A 15,277-nucleotide genomic window follows, 5' to 3' on the forward strand; every position below is an offset into this window, starting at 1 on the left:
CAGAGTTGTTCCATGTAGTAACTGGTGTAGGATATGATGAGGGGAAGTTATAAACTCTGCATTACCCATTTCAAATCCTATACAAATCCAATACACTCTTATTCACATGGATACACTGCGTACAACAACGTATAAACTGCATGCAACTTATTCTTCCTCAATTTACATGTTTTCAAGACTTTTTGTCTGGGTATTTCATGTTCTTAAAGTTGAAATCACAGAGTTCTTACAGTGGATGATGAGCGACCATCCATTTTAAAGTCTCCCATTAACTGGTGGCCACTGCGTGGGTTTGCTGCACTCCATGAGGAAGATGCTCGCCCGTGTCCCGCGTGTTGGCAGGTGCTGCTCAGAAGCCAGCAAGCAGAGTGCTAGTAGCTTCCCCTAATTTTGCAAATGATGCTATATTTGACATTAAGAAATGTGACCTTCATCGGCTAGAAGAGAGCCCTCCAGTCACCACAGTGCTCACCAGAGAGGATAGGCTCAAGTACTACAGGATGATGCAGACTGTGCGGCGAATGGAGCTAAAGGCAGATCAGCTGTATAAACAGAAGATTATTTGTGGTTTCTTTCTCTTGTGTGATGGTCAGGAAGCCACTGTGTGGGCCTCGAGGCTGGCATAAACCTCACTGACCATCTCATCACAGCCAATCGAGCGCATGACTTCACCTTCACTCGGGGCCTGACTGTCTGAGCAATTCTTTCAGAGCTAACAGGAAAAAGAGGAGGTTGTGCTAAAGGGAAAGGCGGATCGATGCACATGTACGCCAAGAACTTCTATGGGGTCAATGGCATCGTTGGAGCTCAGGTGCCCCTAGGAGCAGGGATTGCTCTGGCCTTCAAGTATAATGGAAAAGATGAGGTCTGTTTGACTTTATATGGTGTTGGTGCTGCTAATCAGGGTCAAATATGTGAAGCTTACAATATGGCAGCATTGTGGAAATTACCTTGTATTTTCATCTGTGAAAATAACTGCTATGGCATGGGGACATCTGATGAGAGAGCAGCGGCCAGCACAGATTACTACGAAAGAGGAGATTTTATTCCTGGACTGAGGGTAGATGGAATGGATATCTTGTATGTCTGAGAGGCAACAAAGTTTGCAGCTGCCTATTGTAGGTCTTGGTAGGGGCCCATTCTGATGGAACTACAGACTTATTGTTACCATGGACATAGTATGAGCAACCCTGGAGTCAGTTACCGCACTCGAGAAGAAATCCAGGAAGAAGTAAGAGCGACTCTATTACGCTTCTTAAGGATAGGATGATGAACAGCAATATTGTGAGTGTTGCAGAATTAAAGATTGATGTGGAAGTGAGGAAAGAAATTGAGAATGCTGCCCAGTTTGCTACAGCTGATCCAGAGCCACCCTTGGAGGAACTAGGCTATCACATCTACAGCAGTGATGCTCCCTTTGAAGTGCGTGGTACCAACCACTGGCATGGGCTTTTGACACCTCAAACCCACCTCAGCGAAACTGCCACCTACAAGGCCACACCTCCTGATCCTTCTCAAGTAGTGCCACCCCCCATGACTAAGCATTCAAATATATGAGCCTATAGGGTCCATTCGTATTCAAACCACCACAATTTATATTATGGACAATTGGCAAAATTTAAATTTCCAAAAAATATATCAAATACCTAATGTTACACAACACAATTTCGGAATTCAATATCAGACAATATACTATCTCAAATATGAAAAATGGTAGTCACATTACTTTTAAATGGATGTGTATGAATGCTTGAGTTATGACTGTTGTGGGATATTTGAGAAATTATGTAAAGATGTGTTACTATTTTACCTTGCCTGCCTAAGGCACCTGACTGGTTTAATAAAGAGCTGAATGGCCAATAGCTAGGCAGGAGAGGTTAGATGGGACACGGAGGGAGTTTGATATATAGGATGGAGGAGAAGTAAAGGGCCACCTGGCAGAACCTAGATTAATAGAAACAGGTTAATTAAGTTATAAGAGCTAGTTGGGAACAATCCTAAGCTAAAGTCCAAGTTTTCATAATAAGAAGTCTCCTTGTCATTATTTGGGGGCTGGCAGTCCCCAAAGAAAGTCCAAAAAGAAAGACTGGCTACATCTGACTCTTTTTATTTAACTTTCCTGTATATTGCAAACAGTCTACAATACAAATGAATTGCCAGGCAAGGTCCAAGCCTATAAACCTAGCATTCACAAAGCTGAGCCCAGAAATTGTAGGCTCCAGACCAGTCTCTACAAAGTGAGACTTTTTTTTTATTAAGGAATTTTATTGTAGTGATATTGTGTTCCCCAAAATATTGTTCACCCTAATAAACTTATCTGGGGGCAGAGAACAGAACAGCCACTAGATATAGAGGCCAGAAAATGATGGCCTGCGCGCGCACACACACACACATATACACCCCTTTAATCCTAGCATTCCAAAGGCAGAGATCCGTCTGGATCTCTGTGAGGTTCAAAGCCACACTGGAAACAGCCAGGTATGGTGCCACCTGCCTTTAATCCCAGGAAGTGATGGCAGGAAGCAGAAAGGTATATAAGGCGTGAGGACAAGGAACTAGGTCTGTTAAGCTTTTAGGCTTTTGAGCAGCAGTTCAGCTGAGATCCATTCAGATGAGGACACAGAGGCTTCCAGTTTGAGGAAACAGGATCAGCTGAGGAGTTGGTGAGGTGAGGTTGACTGTGGCTTGCTCTGTTTCTCTGATCTTTCAGCATTTACCCCAATACCTGACTCCAGGTTTGTTTTTATTAATAAGACCTTTTAACATTTATGCTACATTTTATTATTCATTTTACATACCAATCACAGATCCCCCTCTTCCTTCCTCCCACCCCTCCAGCCTTCACCCACCCATCCACCTCCCATTCCCTCCTACAAGAAGGTAAGGCCTCCCATGGGGAGTCAGCAGAGCCTGGTACATTCAGTAGAGGCAGGTCCAAGCCCCTCCCCCTGCCTCAAAACTGTGCAAGGTGTCCCACCATAGGTAGTGGGTTCCAAAAAGCCTGCTCATGTACTAGGGATGGATCCTGATCCCACTGCCAGGGGCCCCTTAAGCAGATCAAGCTACTGGCGAGACTTTTTTTTTAAGACTTATTTACTTGTTTGTTTATTTATTATGTATACAGCATGTATAACTACAGGCCAGAAGAGGGCACCAGATCTCATTACAGATGATTGTGAGCTGTCATGTGGTTGCTGGGAATTGAACTCAGGACCTCTGGAAGGGCAGTCAGTGTTCTTAACCTCTGAGCCATCTCTCCAGCCCGAGACTCTTTCTTAACTGAACAGAACAAAACTAAACAGAACCACCCCAAACAAAACAGCTACAAAATGAGTTGGCTTTCTAGAGTACATGATAAACAATACAGTGAAAGTCTGCAAAGAGTTCTCACCTTGCCATGGAAGTCTCCAGGCCCTCTGGACAGAATCAAGGGAGCCCTCTTCACAGGACAATGAAGTTGGTTTGTCAAAGGACAGACAAAGCAAGTAAAACTCACCCAGGTATTCAAGCAAAACTGACTTCCTTTTTCCTATGGGAATAGTAGAAAGACCGGTTAATGAAGCCACTGCTGCTACTGGGGGACCCAGGATGCCTTCTGCAGGTTCTTGGCCTCAGCTAAAAGAATTTAAAAACCACACACCTTTAATCCCAGCACTTAGGAGGCAAAGGATGCAGATCTCTGTGAATTCGAGGACAGCGTGGTCTTCCGAGAGAGTTCCAGGACAACCAGAGTTGTTACACTGAGAAACCCTATCTCGGAAAAAAAAAAAAAGAAAAGAAAAGAAAAAGAACAACAACAAAAAGTGTGGTGGCACATGCCTGGAATGCAAGCACTGAGAAGACAGTGGCAGGAAGATCCCCAGTTCAAGTCAGGCAGGCCTTGGCTGTAAAGCAAGCTGGAGAACAACCCGGGCCACGTGAGACCCTGTCTTAAACAAATTAGGAACAAACCCAGAAGGAAAATCCAGGATAATGTCATTGGAGGCTGACAGAGAAATCAGCAGCCAGCCAAGCTGGAGATCTCCAGAATTGAGAGATAGAAAGAAGGGGAAAAAAAGGAACTTACACTTTCTAATTTAGAAATTCCGGGAGCAGGGAGGTTTAGCGACGGCTTGGGGTGGGTGTCTGCGGAGCAAGCAGGCTTTGGACCAGTTTCTGGAGAAGGCAGACGGCAGGAGCAGGAGGGAGGAGGTTTAAATTCAGAAAGCATCCTGCCTTAGCAGTGAGGGTATGCAAGCAACTGACTGGAGGGAGGGACTTCTGGGGTATATCATCTCATAGCTGTCTTAGTTTGCCTTTCTATTGCCGTGATCAAACTCCATGACCAAAAGAAATTCAGAGAGGAAGGGGGTTGTTTCAGCTTGCAATCTACAGTACATTATTGATGAAAGTCAAGGCAAGAACTCAAGGCAGAAACCTGGTGGCAGCAACTGAAGCAGAGAATACGGAGGGATGCTGCTCTCGTGGCTTGTTCCTGTGGCTTGTTCCCGTGGCTTGCTCCCATGGCTTGTTCCTGTGGCTTGCTCAGTTTGCTTTTTATACCACGGGCTGGGTTTTCTCATAGTCCAATCTGGTACAGGTTTTCTTAGTTAAGATTCCCTCTTCCCAGAAAATTCCATGTGTTAAGTTGACAAAAAAAAAAAAAAAAAAAAAAAAAAGCAAACAAAAACCCAGCACAATAGCTAATGAAGGAGACAATTTTCCTTCTATTTTCTTAGCTTTCCTTTGGGTGTATCATATTTCTTTCATGCTCTGCTTTAGGTTGGTCTTCTTTGGGTAATAAAACAAGATTTTTCTCCTTAGCTCAAGAAATCTCTGTGGCCATTTGGACAAGGGAAATACCTGCTGTTTTTATATCATAAGCCATTTGAACAAACTATTAGTATAGGTGATTACTGACTATCAACCATTCACATGTTTCCAAAGAGGGAGCTGGAGAGATGGCTCAGTGGTTAAGAGCACTGGCTGCTCTTCCAGAGGACCTAGGTTCAATTCTCAGTACCCACATGAGAAATAACAACTGTTCCAGTTCCAGGAGAACCGATGCCCTCACACAGATGTACCTGCAGGCAAAATACCAATGTACATAAAAGAAAAAGAGCCTGACCAGGAAGGGCTCCCACCTGCCTACAGTCTGATGGTATCGGCCATGGATTGTGTCGTGTGCAACAGACGTTGATGAAGACAAAGATATTTGTAGTAGGCATCTTAAAAGTTCTTATTAATAATAAGATCTTATTAATAAAAAGATCTTATTAATAATATCAAACCTGAGGCCAGTTATTGGGGTGAACACTGGAAGATCAGAGAAACAGAACAAGCCACAGCCACCTCACCCTGTCAGTTCCTCAGCTGATCCTGTTTCCTCAGACTGGAGGCCTCTGAGTCCTCATCCAGAATGAATCTCAGCTGAATTGCTGCTCCAAAGCCTGAAACCTTAACCAGCTAAAAGCTTCTAGTTCCTGGTTTTCACGCCTTATATACCTTTCTGCTTTCTGACATCACTTCCTGGAATTAAAGGCTCACTTCTTGGGATTAAAGGAGTGTGTCACCATGCCTGGCTGTTTCCAATATGGCCTTGAACTCACAGAGATCCAGAGGGATTTCTACCTCTGGAATGCTAAGATTAAAGGTGTGAGTGCCACCATTTTCTAGCCTCTGTATATAGTGGCTTTTCTGTCTCTGACCCCAGATAAGTTTATTAGTGTGCATAATATTTTGGGGAACACAATACCACCACAGATATTCATGTGTCCCAAATGGCATCTGGGAAGCAGCTGGGAGCAGAATGGTCCTTTTCATTCCCCTTTCTTCCAGCCTAGCATCCCCACTACCCCCACCCACATCTCATCTCTTCCTTCAAGGGCAACACCATCCTTCCTTGCCTCTGCCATGCCATGTCTGCCGTCCCACCGCCAGCAACTCTTGGTCCCTCCATCTCTTCTGAAGAAGAGGTCTGTTCTCACAGCTGCTGTCCCACCCATCTCATAACCGAAGACTGAAAGAATGGTCTTGTCTGGGTGGCTTACTAAATCAGAATCTGTGGGGTCTCATATGTTTCGGATGAGAAGGCTAAGGCCAAAATGGAGTGAGAGTAACAGAGGAAAGTGTAAATGTGCTAAATTAGTACAAGTGCATGAACATAAAGTAAGGTATATTAGAATCCTGGAAAGTTAGAAAGCCTTGGAAGTAATGGGAAGCCCTCAGATATTTTTTTCCCAAGTAGTTGGTGAGAAAAGCACTTTTTAACTGCCTGTTCATGGTGTGAAATTCCCAAAGAATCAATAAAGAAATTATGTTAGATTAAAAAAAAGAAGAATCCAGAGTCTTCCTCATGAAGTAGTTTAAACCAAGAGTAAGTCCAAAACTGAATTCTCCACTTCTCTTTCTGCGTCTTCTGTCTGTCTGTTGTCTGTCTGTGGTGTGTATCGGATGTCTGTCCTGTTCTTTATCTCTCTGGAACAAAGGGCTTTGCTCTGTAGTTATTGAACGGCACAGAAGACATGGTGTGGGAAAGAGATGAGCAATACCTTACAGAAAACTCCACAGTTTTCCAGGGGTAGAGGTTACTTTATTGACTCCAACGGACCCAGAATGGCATTCAGAATCTTAGTCAGGAATTATCAATTATTGATTGATTGATTCATTGATTGGTTGGTTGGTTGGTTGGTTTTTTGAGACAGGGTTTCTCTGTGTAGTTTTGGTGCCTGTCCTGGATCTTGCTCTGTAGCCCAGGCTGGCCTCAAACTCACAGAGATCCGCCTGGCTCTGCCTCCCAAGTGCTGGGAATAAAGGTGTGCACCACCGCTGCCCGGCTGTGGTTTTGATTTTTAAATACATAGGTACGGAATGTTCTTTTCGTTTTGAAGAGGAGTTGTCCTTGAGCAGTTTATCACAGTTTCTTGACTGATCTCACTAGAGGTGGAGTGACGCCTTTCTAGAAGGAAGACAGAAACTGGAAGAGAGGGCATATCTGTTGTGACTATTTGTTAAGTTTATTTTATTTTTAATTTTCTGTTGAGGGCTTTGTCTGCATATATGTCTGTGTACCATGTGCATAGTGGTGCCCATGGAGTCCAGAAGAAGACACTGGGTCCCCTGGGACTGATGTTACAGATGGCTATGAGCCACCACATGTGTGCTGGGAACTGAACCTGGGTCCTCTGGAAGAGCAGCCAGTGCTCTTAACCACTGAGTTATCTCGTCTTCCCCGTCTGCTGTGACTGTTTTTAAAGAATAAATTGCATCAACATTCGCTCTAAAACAAAACAGGCTTGCAAACCTTGACATTCAGAGGGCAAGAGAGCTTTCTGTGCAAGTACAAGGAACTGAGATAAAATCCCCAGCATCCACAACGAACACCGGTAACTGCAGCTCTAAGGGCGAGCGCAGAGGGAGGGAGGAGAATTGCTGGCCTTTTCCACTGCCCACCTGGCTGCTGGTCCAGTGAGAGACTCTCTTTCAAGGGAATAAGGTAGAGGGGATAGAGCAGGACACCCAGTGTTCTCTTCTAACCTTCACATGCACACACACACAGTTATACACATGACCACACATACCACCCTCACCATCCCCACACATGTATACTATCCATATAATAGCTAATACTGGAGATAAAGCACTTTACACGAGGCTATCTCTGATAGAAATCCCAACCACGCCCCCCTGGTTGCGCATGCTCAGGCGGGACACTTAGTCATTCCCACCTAGTCATTTCCAGGTCTTATGTCCTGTGTAACCCATGCCCCCATGTGCTGCGTGGTCACATAATCATGCAGCGTGACCACATGATCTATGCGCATGTGAGGAGTAGCCACGTGGGCCTGTGTGCACAGGTACAAGCTGACCCTTAAAAAGGCAGGCCCCATGTCCGTCCCCCTGCCCTCTTCTCCCACACATGTCCTTCAGCAAGCCTGATCACATCTATCCCTTTCTCCTTTCCTTAATAAAGCTCTTGTTAGTGGGTTTGTCATGTTCCTCGCAGGCTAAGAGCACCACTAAAAACCATTATTGGTACTGTGCACAGCAGGCCCTCCTGGCACTTTGCGCTCAGGAACCTATATCGGAGGGGCGGGAGCGTCTGCTCCATCCACGACACTGTACATTTGCCTGGCCCCCGGATCCGGCACTCACCACTGGCTACTTCGGTTGGTGAGTGCCCCACTTTTCAGCCGTGTAAACAGTCTCTTAGACCCATGGGAAGGACTGTCGAGTGTCCAGCACCCCTCTGGTGTCCCTCAGACTCGGGGTACCCTGGCCACGGTCTTCACTGGCTACGGCTGGTCCCTATCGCAGGCTAAAATTTCTAGTCATCTCCCATGTCTGCAGTTTGAGATATAATTCTTACAGTCAGACCCCCGTCCTCAGGTGCGTCCTCAGGCTGTGTAAGGCCAACACATTTTTCTAGCTTGAAGAAGCAGTAAATGATGTTGGACTCCCCAGGAGTCCTTGCCTTCACACGCCTTAAGCCCCCGCCTTATGTCTAACGAGATGCCTGGTGTCCTGTGCCTGGTATGGATCTGTCCTTGGCCTTAGGGACACCTGGGGCCTTGGCTTTCGATCACATTTTTTTCCCTGCCTGTCTGCTGCAGACATGGGAAATAAGGCTTCCAATCCTATCAGTCCCACCTCTCCCCTAGGATACCTTCTGGAATCTCTAAAACCTCTCAGCTTAATGCCTTATTTAAAGATTCCTAAGCTTGGCCATCTCTGTACTAAGAGGTGGCCCAAATATGCCTTAGAAAACAACAAAAAATGGCCGCTGAGCGGCTCCTTAGAGCCCGATATTTTACGGGAATTGTCTAACTTCTGCCAGCGAACAGGCAAATGGAAGGAGTTACCCTATATTATAGCTTTTTTTTTCTATTTAATTTCTAAACCTTCTCTTCTGGATTCCTTCTCTCCTGCCCATATGCTCTTAGCTATGCCTGAACAGGACGAATCTCCGACTCCGGATCCTCTAACTCTAGATCCTGCAAATGAACCTCTGCCTATCTGACCTCTCGCTCTCACTCCTGCTCCCAGGGCGCCTGTCCCTTCGACTCTTCCTCTGGCTTCCTCCTCCTCTTCAACAAAGGGCATTTCCAAAGGCCCAGCTCTGACTCCAACCTTCACACCTCCTACTACCCGCTCTCAGACAGCTAAAGGGTCTGACCCCAGCAATTCAAACCCGCCAAGAATTCTCCTTTTGCAAGAGGTGCCTGGAGTGGATGGACTGGTTAAGGTCCATGTCCCATTCTCTCTTGCAGAGCTCTCTCACATAGAAAAGAAACTGGGTTCTTATACCTCTAATTCTGCTTCCTTTATTAAACAATTTCAATATATTACCCAATCTTATAGTCTCACCTTTCATGACATATATATGATACTTGCTAATAATCTACTTCCTGAGGAACACAGGCGGGTTTGGGAGCAGGCTAGGATGCATGCAGATGAGGTTCACCAAACTAACCCCGCACACCCTCCAGGGGCTGAGGTGGTTCCTGATCAGGACCCACACTGGGATTATAACACTCAAGGTGGGTCTCTAGCCAGGGATAGCTTTATTACCTGCTTCCTGGCAGGCCTCCATAAGGCAGCCCTAAAACCAGCAAACTATGAAAAACTGAAAATGATTATTCAAGATAAGGATAAAAATCCATCTCATTTCTTAGAACAGCTCACTAAGGCTCTCCTTCAATATAGTAGCCTAGATCCTGAAAGCCCAGAGGGCAGGCAGCTCCTTATGACCCACTTTGTCTCACAGAGCTTCCCCGATATAGGGGCAAAACTTAAACGCTTGAAGAAAGGACCTCTGACCCCACAGGCAGAAGTGTTAATGGTGGCATTTAAGGTGAACCATGGAAGAGATGAAAAAAAAAAGCCCAAAAAAGAAACTGCCAGATGCTAGGACATGCTCTCTGACCAGTTCCTGGAAAGCCACCAGGTCCCTGTTTCAAGTGTGGGAAAGACAGCCATTGGGCCCAGGCTTGCACCACCACCCCACAGGGGGCACCCATAGGGCCTTGTCCAAAATGGTGCCAAAAGGACCACTGGTCAGCTGATTGTCCGAATAGGCTAGCAGCATAGGACGCCAGATCAGGACCACCCTCCAGCTGACATTCTAGGCTTGGCTTTCAATGATGATGGATGCTGCCCGGGTCATGCCCCGGCCACTCCCATCTCACACAAGGAACCCAGGGTAGTGATAATAATATCTGTGTGACCCATCTCCTACCTATTCTGTCCTGAGAGACTACTGGAGCCCTACTTCTTCTCTTCCCCCTATTGTCAGGGTTGGGGGACAGCCTTACCTACTTCACCAGACCCCACCACTTAATGGTATTTTCAGGGGCATCCCTCTCACACACACATTCTTAGTGGTGCCAAGCTGCCCTATGCCTCTAATGGAAAGGGAGTTTCTAGCTAAGGTAGGAGCGTCCATTTCTTTCACTGCCCACATTCACCTCACCCCAGACACACCACCAGCTCCTCTCCTTCTTCTCCTAGCCACCCACCCTAAGAACTCTAACAGTTCCTTTCCCTTGCCAGCCTCTCAGGTGGACCCAAAAGTCTGGGACACCCAGAACCCTTCTATCACTAGGCACCATCAGCCTATTACTATCCAGCTACAGCACCCTACCAGATATATCACCGAAGCTCGGTACCCTCTCTCACTCCAGAGCCTGAGAGGACTTAAGCCTATCACTTCTGACCTCCTCAGGAAAAACTTGCCCTGCCCAACCTCTTCACCTTTTAACACTCCATACTTGCAGATAAGAAGTCTAATGGAACCCACCGCCTGGTTCAAGACCTCCGGCTCATTAACTCTGCAGTGGTCCCTCTCCATCCTGTAGTGCCTAACCCTTATACTCTCCTGTCCACTATCCCCTCAGGAACCTCTCACTTCTCAGTTCTAGATCTCAAGGATGCCTTCTTTTCTATTCCTCTCAGTCCTCAGTCTCAAAATATCTTTGCTTTCACCTGGACTGACCCTGACACTCATCTGTCCACACAGCTGACCTGGACTGTTTTGCCACAAGGATTCAGGGACAGTCCACACCTATTTGGTCAGGCTCTGGCCTCTGACCTGCTCTCTCTGTTTCTCCCTGGCTCTAAATTAATACAGTATGTAGATGACATTCTACTCTGCAGCATGTCCTTACAAGTTAGCCAAACTAGCACCTCTGCTCTCCTAAATTTCTTATCCAGCCCTGATTTACAGGGTATCACCTTCTAAAATTGAGCTGTCCACTCCCCAGGTCACCTGTTTGGGTCTAACCATTACTCCAACCCACAAGGCTATTACTGTAGATAGAAAGCATCTAATCCAGTCTCTTGCAGTCCCTTCTACTAAACAGGAGATCCTGTCTTTCCTAGGAATACTGACTTCCTACAGTCTTGGGTTCCATCTTTTTCTCTCCTTGTTCGCCTCTTATACCAGGCAGCCCAGGGTTCCCCACACAATCCTCTTCTTCACTCTGTTACTAAACCTTTCCAGAAACTCCAACAGGCTCTCCTCCAGGCCCCAGCACTTCACCTCCCAGACATCACCCATCCCTTCTCCCTCTATGTAGCAGAGAAGGAGGCATTTGCCCTTGGAAACCTAGGGCATCAGCTGGGACCTTTCTTTGCACCTGTGGCATATCTGTCAAAGGAACTAGACCTCACCACTGAGGGATGGGCACCCTGTTGTATTCATGCCTTAGCAGCTGCTGAGTTCCTTATTCGGGAATCAAAGAAGCTAAGCTTTGGGTCACCTATTACTGTCTTCTTTCATCATAACCTGTCCCATCTCTTAATTTATAAAAGCTTACAAACTTTACCTCCCTCCTGGGTTCTTTCTCTCCAGGTGGCATTTCTAGAGGATGCCACACTTACTTTCCAGACCTGTCCACCCCTTAATATTTCAAGCCTCTTCCCTCAACCTAATGCTGACTATTCCCCTTCTCATTCCTGCACTGAAACCTTGGAGGAACTATTACCACAGCCTCCACACATGCAGGGGGGGCACATTGCCTCAGGCTACTTATACCTCGTACACAGATGGCAGCTCCTTTTACCATGAGGGGACCCGTAAAGCAGGCCATGCCATAGTGTCAGATACTGAGGTAATAGAGGCACAGGCATTACCCACACACACCACTAACCAACAGGCTGAACTGATAGCCCTCACCCGTGCCTTCTAATTGGCACAGGGATAATCTCTAAATGTTTACACAGACTCCAAATATGCTTTTCATATCCTCCTGTCCCATGCTGCTATTTGGAGAGAGCATGGCCTCCTCACAGCAAAAGGAGGATCCATATTTAACTCAGGCCAAATAATGGCCATGCTAAAGGCTTCCCACCTCCCCAAGACTATAGGAATTTTCCACTGCTGGTCTCATCAGACCGATAGCTCCATCATCCCTAAGGGAAACAATCTGGCTGACCAGGCAGCCAGGACAGCGGCCTTCCAGGGCCAAGTCTCACCACACCCACCACAGGGAATCCATACAGTACAGCTTACACCCTCACAGGGAACTCCTGACACTAGGCAAATACTTTCCTATCTAAACCAGCTCTTTCATCCTAATAGTCTGCCTCTGTCTCGATTTGTAAAAGCTCACCTGCAGCCCACCTCTGAGGACTTAGAGTTCTTGAGAACTATTACTGCCTCTCTGAGATCTGCCAAAAAAACAAACCCCAAGGCAGTCTTTTCCCATTGACCAGGCTGGAGGTTTCCTCCCAGGGACTGACTGGCAGCTCGGTTTTAGCCACATGCCCACCGTCAGGAGAATTAAATATCTCCTCGTGATGGTGGACTCATTTTCAAATTGGGTGGAGACATACCTGGTTTCTAATAAGCAGGCCCAGACAGTTGCAGATCTCCTTCTCCAAGAAATTATTCCTCGGTTTGGGATTCCTGCCTCTCTTCAGTCTGACAACTGTCCAGAGTTCACCTCCCAGTTTCCCAGACACTAGCTAAGGCTCTTAACATCCCTTAGCACTCTCATATCCCATACCGTCCTCTGTCCTGAGGAAAGGCAGAGCAGACCAACTGGTCTTTAAAATCTATTCTTACTAAGATGTCACAGGAACTTCCCCTCAATTGGGTAAGATTATTGCCTCTAGCTCTTTTCAGGCTCAGGGCTCTTCCTAAAAAGCCTCTTTCAATTTCTCCATTTGAACTAATGCTGTGAGACCAGCTCTAACACCAGGCCTTCTATCCAATCCTCCACCCATTCCAGACAGCCTGTTAACCCCCCTGCTGTGTCACCTAAGGTCTATCCTGTGGAACTTTGCAGACCATTCCTTACCTCAGCCATGTGACAGTCCTTGCCCAGCCCCAATCCACATTGGGGATCAGGTTTTTCTTTCCCTTCCAGGCCAGCACCCCTCATCCCTTTCCCCTAAATGGCAAGGACCCTTCAAGGTAATTCTTGTAATCCCCACAGTTGCTAAGATCGAGGGCTTTCCTCACCGGGTCCACCTGTCTCACCTGAAACCTTTTATCTCACCTCCATCCCAGAAAAATCTCTCTTCATACACAGTGACACCGACAGGGCCCTGCTCTCTCAAGTTCTAGAGGACACAGGGATCCACTGCCTTGTCACCAATTCCAGAGGAACGAGGTCTCACCCCATAAGCTCTTCCTTTCCTAATAAATTACTCAGCTAATTGTTATAGGACCACCACAGAGCTGGAGGCCAAGGACCATCTGATATATCCAGGCAGTTAGGAAAAAAAAACAAAACAAAACCGTAACAATCAAAAGGTATTTACACCCCCAGACCCAAAAGTAAGTGGGCTCTGCAGGAACAGATTTTAATATAACAATCTATCACTGTTGAATGCTCTCAGCAATTGATCACCTGTGTCTCCCGGATGCTAAACTATGGAAGGAAACAGGTGCCTTAAAATAATCTGTCTCTAATAAAGCTCGTCTCAGGTAAAAATTAAGCAGAATTCTAAAACACTACAATGGTCACCAGCCCAAGACTAATTTTCTCATGGCTGCTCCTTAATATGTTCAAAGTTTTTCCCAAGCTTCAGAAACCAGCTTAACTCCGTCTGGACAGGTGAGAGCTACTTCAAGATAACTGCCAAATCCAACCTTTCCCAGTCCTGGGGCCCCTTCTATCACCCTGGGAACCCTCCAGAGGAAAAAATAAAAATAATAATAATGATTTTTTTCCTAAGCTTTTCTCTGGCACACCAGTATCCTGTCAGACGGGAGCAGCCAAAGAGTTAGTTCCAAGACAGAAAAGATGGGCAACTCCAGGGCAGCAGACAATAGCCCACCATCCCAGGACACCTGTGTACCTTAGAAGCCTCCCTTCCTTATCCCCCCCAAGAGCCAATCAACGCCTACCAAGTCAGCTGGAAGCAGTTTTCAGGAGAAACGATGCCCCATACCCGCTCATCCTCCATCTTTTATAAAAACAAAGAGTCCAGGATGATCGGGATTCCAGCCTCGCCCCCATGATCATGGATGCCCTGGGCCGACACTTAGTCATTTCTGGGTCATACATCCTATGTAACCCATGGGCTGAGTGGTCATGTAAATCGCGTGCAGCCTGACCATGTGATCTATGGGCTTGTGTGGAGTAGCCGTGTGGGCCTGTGTGGTCATGTGCAGGTGGACCTTAAAAGTCAAATCCCATGTCCACCCTGCCCTGCCCTTTCTCACGTGTCCTTTCAGCAGGCCTGAACACATCTGTCCCTTCTCCTTTCCTTATTAAACTCTTGTTAGTGGGTTTGTCATGTTCAGTGACTTTTCCTCCCAGGGTAAAAGCACTGCGAAAAACCATCATTGGTGCCCTGCACAGCAGGCCCTCCCCGCACTATACCAGGGGTGGGGGTGGGTGGAGTTGGGGGGGTGGGGTTGGGAGGGGGTGGGGGGGTCTGCTCCATCCACGACAGCCCACTGTCCATTTGCCTGGCCGCGGGATTCTGCACTCACCACCGGCTACTTCGATTGGTGAGTCCCCAGGGTCTCTAACTGAACCTGGAAGTCACTGGCCAGAAACCCCCAGGGGTGTTTGTCTCCACTCACCCAGGACTAGGGCTTCAGATCCATGCTGTCAGGTCCAAAAGAAACTCAGAAATGGCTGCCTGTGGTGTCTAGTAGTGTAGCAAAGAGCCTGCTGCTCTCCAGACTCTCAGTATCACTGTGGAGCATGGCTCTTCTCGGCTCTTCTCATCTTGACTCCTACCTAAACTTCTCCAGCTCAAGGGCTTCCCCGCGCCACTTCCTATATAACCCGCCATTTCAGCCGCCATTCTCTTGGCCCCCTCTCTCTTGGTCTTTTTT

The 15,277-nt window shown here is 46.9% G+C and overlaps 1 pseudogene; it reads left to right on the forward strand.

The window, feature by feature from the left end:
- Positions 1-304: 304 nt before the first annotated feature.
- Positions 305-10,738, forward strand: LOC102907407 (pyruvate dehydrogenase E1 component subunit alpha, somatic form, mitochondrial-like; annotated as a pseudogene).
- The last annotated feature ends 4,539 nt before the right edge of the window (positions 10,739-15,277 follow it).

Source organism: Peromyscus maniculatus, chromosome X, assembly GCF_049852395.1.
Source record: "Peromyscus maniculatus bairdii isolate BWxNUB_F1_BW_parent chromosome X, HU_Pman_BW_mat_3.1, whole genome shotgun sequence".
Taxonomy (NCBI): Eukaryota; Metazoa; Chordata; class Mammalia; order Rodentia; family Cricetidae; genus Peromyscus; species Peromyscus maniculatus.